The sequence below is a fragment of the Zootermopsis nevadensis genome, unplaced genomic scaffold (assembly GCF_977971745.1).
Source record: "Zootermopsis nevadensis isolate Lab colony 2312 unplaced genomic scaffold, Znev_1.0 Znev_ptg000017l, whole genome shotgun sequence".
NCBI lineage: Eukaryota > Metazoa > Arthropoda > Insecta > Blattodea > Termopsidae > Zootermopsis > Zootermopsis nevadensis.
Window position 1 is genome coordinate 17,247,145 of NW_028259149.1, and position 6,000 is coordinate 17,253,144.

Sequence of the window (6,000 nt, forward strand, 5' to 3'; positions counted from 1 at the left end):
GAAAGAACCCTAGTTCAAAGACCCAGCCAAATAAAAGAAATAAAGTAAAAAAAGAGAGAGGAGACTCAGAAGAAAGGACGTTGCTGCAACGTTCCCGTTAGTTCGTTACGCCACCGAGGATGAGCAGTTGGCCATTACTTAACAAGCCGCTGCAACAGGTTGCTGACCTTTCAGTCTATTGCCTGGGGCCTCTCGATGGCCCAGTGATCGTGGAGCTGCAGCCAGCCAACTCCTCCAGGCACACTTAAACATGCAAAGACCTTGACTTTTTATTTACTTATTTTGTAACACACGCTGATGTTATTTTTAGCACGAGTCTTACCGTACGCGGATCTGATCTTTAGCAATTGGAAGTACAATCTGACGTCTTCAGTATCTGCTGCCGTTTTAAGTGGATCCCTCGTCACCAGGGCACAGTAACGACTGACAGACGATAGGGGGTGGTTCTTCTTATTTGGAGGTTGTGTGGGGGTGGCGGCTGATAATAATTCGACGTAGAATGTTAAGAATGTTTATAGACGAAAATGGAGGACATCAAACCAGTCGGAAGACTGATGACAAAGAAAGAGAGTGGTCTTCCGGGTTGTAACGCAGTTGGTTGCCAAGATTAGAAGGAATTTGTCGCCTCTATCTTTAGGGTATACGTACTTCTTTGTCATCCAGAATACCACCGTGGAACGTCAAATATCAGATGTTATAAAGGGCGTTGACTTCACTCATTTGGCTCTCGTAGGGACCAGTGACGAAATTCTGTAAATTTTCTAATTAATGAGAATAATATTGTATTTAAACGCCATGTCGTGGATTATTACTGGCAATTTTAACCTATTTACTCAAAATCATAATATTATGATTTATCACGTTCTATACTGAGTCAGATGAATTCAGATCACAAATGCTTAACTTATTTATCTAAAAAACCGGTTAATATTGTATTCTCATGTACGCACACGTTACCAAAGTCTTCTTTCCCCTGAATGATATCCGACTCTTTTTTCGCATTTTTCACTTCTCTTCTCTTCTCTCTCTTTTTTTTTTTTCTTTTTTTCTTTCTGTCTGTCTGACGACAGGTCCATATGAACAGGATCCTTCCATCCTTTTCTCGGACTGGGACCTGTTCATATACGTTCTTGGCAGATGATCCAGAAGTGGTTTGCCATTGCCTTCTTCTGTGTGTGAATGGAGTAATTGTTGGGATGCCACGGAGGAAAACTCCGTGTTGCCTAGACCACGGCCTTGCCCAACACAAGTTATAAATTCGGCCACCACCGGGAATCGAACCCGAGACCCCAGGATTACAAGGCCAGCGTGAAGAGAAATTATAACGCTTCTCCACGTTACTTAAGTTGAAGATGGCTGTCTTCTGGGTTGTTGCCCTGATGATTGAGGCAGCAATTACCTCTGAAACGTCAGTAAACTTCTACCAGACTAAATGACGCAACAACCCAGAAGACAGCCATCTTCAGACTCACCGCCTTGTAAACCTCAAATCCTATGTTACTTTTAAGTTCTTCGTCCTTTTTCAAAGTCCTCTTCTCGTTCTGTCCCTCGTTTGTTCTCCAACACCCTGAATCTTATTCTGCAGTTACGTAATTACGTGACACAAGCAGTCTCATGGTGTTGCAGGTAGAGGGAGACATTGTGAATTGAACCATGGCATGTAACCTTGGCGAACTGAAGAAAGAAATGTAGTGTTTTCTGCTATACTTTTGCAGCAAATTGCTCAGTGGCCTCGTATAAGTTTACTGTCAATGATGTGAAGGTTCTTATGTTTCCTCTTCCTTTCATTTTTGAGGATATGGGAAGGTTAAGGAACGTTGGGTTTGGTTACTGAAGGTTGATTTGCGGTTATTTGGATCGGCTGCATTGCCGTTCAGGTAAATTAGAACTTACCCCGGGGGAAAGATCATTTAAATAATGAAACATCAATGCTCGTTTGTCACTGTTTCGATCTTCTGTCATAATTCCTCGTACTCCTTTTGGTTACAAGCCAACATTTCGTTGTAAGCAGTGACATTTTGTTAAAGCTGTAGAAAACTATTGTCACCTTTAGATATTTTTTAAAATGAGAAAACCTGTAGTCACTAAATTCCTTCAATAATATAATGTTCATAGTTATTAACCCGAAGTCCGTTACTGTGTTCATAAGAACACAGACACTTCGCTGAACCAACACCGCTTCAATTAATTGATATGAGCTCCATTTTAATATTATCCTACAGTCTACGCCGACGGCTCCCATCTGCATTATACCCCGAAATAATATTAGGTTAATAGTGAATTAATATCGTAATATATTTATGATATCACGACGAAAGGCCGAGGGCTCCATTTTTAATATACATACTGACATTTTGAGGTGGATTAAATTCACGAAAAGTTGCAGACATCTTCTGAATACCCGTGTACTTACTTATAATATAGACAGTTTTCTGTCCCGGAAGACCGCTTCGAAGCGTTGTGACTCACAATTAAAATTAAAACAAATATAAAATTGCATAATATGCAGGACAAAGTGAACGTTATCAGACCCTGAATCTCACAGCCAGATATTCCGAACTTTCCTTTTTAAAAAAAACATATATTTTCCTTTCACCGAATATCCAACAGAATATTCTGCGTTGTCAAGGATCGAGTAAGGTCGCTTAATAGCAAACTAAAAGTGTATCAACGAAAATAAAAAAAATAAAAAAATCACAAAGACTGAGAGACGCAAGAATTCTAAAACAGATCTAAAATTTGATCCGGAAACAAGACGTCACATCCAACAGACTCCGGCCAATCCACAATTTTCATTCCTCCCTCTTTCATATTCATCCCTCATTGTCTGTTTTTCAGTTATTTCTAGCTTCATTTCTCCCTCCATTTCTTCAATTAATTAATTAATCAATCTTTTAAATATTTCTTTCATTATTTATTAATTCCACCATTTTGTCATTATTTCTTTCATCTCCTTTCTGATATATCCTTAATGTTTTTCTCGCTTTTGTCTTTCATTTGTCGAACACAATCTGATGTTACCATTTTCCTTCAAAATTTTGTTTCTCTGGCTTCCTACGACTAAGTATGCAACTTAATCAATTGGCGTGTGAGTGCCTGGACTAGATTAATGTGCCTAAGATTAGTATCTAACGGCGGTATTTTGTGCAGTACCCAGTTCCAAAATAGTAGGAATTTCTTGACGATATAACAACTGAAAAATTATGTAGACATACTCTACAGCAGTGTTATTCAACCTGGGGTACGCGTACCCCCGGGGGGTACGCGAAGTCGTCTTAGGGGGTACGTGAAATTTAAAAAGAATATATTATTTTATGATAAACACTGAATAATCAGTAATGTAATTTATTTAATTTATTTTAGATGTAGATTATATACTACGTATAACTTGAATTATACACCAACAACTTTGGGGGTACAAAGTTGAAGAGAAATTGTATCTGGGGGTACGCGAACAAAAAATGTTGAATATCACTGCTCTACAGCATGCACTTGGTTAATTTGTCTGATTTCATATAATTAATACAATTATCTTATATCTGATGTAGACATTTTGGTCAAAACCGGAAAGGGAAATTTCGCGCGCCATCTGTTATTTGTGGCAAAGCCTTGCTTCAAAGAAGTTATAGTCAAGTAAAGAGAGATTATATTATTCGTAATCCATTTTAAAATTAAGTTACTTTTACGAATGTTTTTTTTAAGAAGGCGGATAGGAAGAGAGGTTATTTTATTTTCGCAAGGTACTGGTAGTTGTAAATCTTTTCATAAAAGGAGAGGCACGGCTTGAACACGTATACAATGAGCATTAGTCCTGTGACAATAAAACTTGCAATAAGGAATAAACATGATAAAATGCAATAAATATGTCGCAAAAATGTCTTGAGTTCTGTTGTTCATACTGAAAGAAACTTTTTGTTGCAAGGTGATTGCCGTGCTAACCTTGGGTGATACTATATAATAATTCTAGCAGACCCATAACCTGAATGAGTTCATTCAACTAGCATTTTGCAAAAAAACTTTAAAAACAGCACTAAAGAACAGGCGAAATGATCTTTGTTAAGAAACCGCTTGGCGGGCATACATTACTATTTACAGTTGCCCCTTGCAGTGACGCCACCAGCTGAAGGACGACCAAGTTCTGAAATCCGTAAATTTCTTCTAAAAAGGTAGTTTTATTACGCACGGAGACGTACTTTAGTTAAAAGATTGTCATAAAATGTTACAAGTTTATAACAAATAATATAGGCCTATAAGATGGTTTCTACTTTAAAGAAATATTTTTACAAAACCAGAAGTTTTAAAAAGAACTTGCTTGAAGGTTTAGTAAAATTTTACCTAAGTTCTATAATCTATTATAAACTCCAGTAACTACTGAATCAATAGCTATGTTAAAACATTTGCAAATTTTACAAAATCCGGGTCACCCGGCCATTGGATGTGCGGACTGCATACATTACGATGGCAACGCCATTAATATGAAAGATTGCACGAACAAACAACATTAATAACAGTGTTGTAAGCTATACCTGAGTAAAATCTGTGGTTTCTTGCCTCTTGTTAATTTTCAATAATTTTTAATCAATATAAGACACTTGATATATATTACTTAATATTCCAAAGGGAAACTTTGCCTTTAAAAATTATGTAAAGAAAAAGGCCTATACTTTAGTAAGATTTGACATCTCCTTTAAAACTGTCAGAAACATCTTCACGGATATGATTAACGTCAATAGTTCTTTGATACATAATTTTTCTTAGCGATATACGATCAGAAGTTTTATGGAAACTACGCACGATTAAATATTCTCGGACTACCAGCCGTGTCAGGTGGTTGAATTTAGGGGGAAAAAATATGAAATGAAGGAATTTCCTTCATGAGCTGACAAATATTCAACCCATCAACAACCTGTTCTTTTTATGAAACCCAAAAGTGGGCATACGTCAACGTTATTGGAGACATGTTTGTAAGTTAACATACAGAGCAATATTTTACAGATAATCTGTAAGTTGGTTTATAACCTAACTCCATACAGAATGTGTGCCACAAATTCAGGGTCATAGGAGAAGATATCCGTCTTCTGGGTTGTTGCGCTGTGTAGTCTGGTCGATGTTAACCAACGTTTCAGAGGTCATACTGCCTCCATCATCAGGGCATATTAATCGCCCTGATGACGGAGGCAGTATGACCTCTGAAACGTTGGTTAACATCGACCAGACTACACAGCGCAACAACCCAGAAGACAGAAATCTTCATACTCATCGCCCTGATGATGGAGGCAGTATGACCTCTGAAACGTTGGTAAACATCGACCAGACTACACAGCGCAACAACCCAGAAGACAGAAATCTTCATACTCATCGCCCTGATGATGGAGGCAGTATGACCTCTGAAACGTTGGTTAACATCGACCAGACTACACAGCGCAACAACCCAGAAGACAGAAATCTTCATACTCATCGCCCTGATGATGGAGGCAGTATGACCTCCGAAACGTTGGTTAACATCGACCAGACTACACAGCGCAACAACCCAGAAGACAGAAATCTTCATACTCATCGCCCTGATGATGGAGGCAGTATGACCTCTGAAACGTTGGTTAACATCGACCAGGCTACACAGCGCAACAACCCAGAAGACAGAAATCTTCATACTCATCGCCCTGATGATGGAGGCAGTATGACCTCCGAAACGTTGGTTAACATCGACCAGACTACAAGGCGCAACAACCCCGAAGACAGAAATCTTCATACTCATCGCCCTGATGATGGAGGCAGTATGACCTCCGAAACGTTGGTTAACATTGACCAGACTACACAGCGCAACAACCCAGAAGACGGATATCTTCATACTCACCGCTGTGAGAACCTCAAGTCTTACGTCATAGGAGAACTTTGTTAATTGAAAAACTACGAAAAATTTTAAAGAGAGGAAATCGTTGCAGATCCTTTGTTTGCTATCTGAAATGTTGGAATTTCTTGCCGTGGGCGAGACGTTACTGT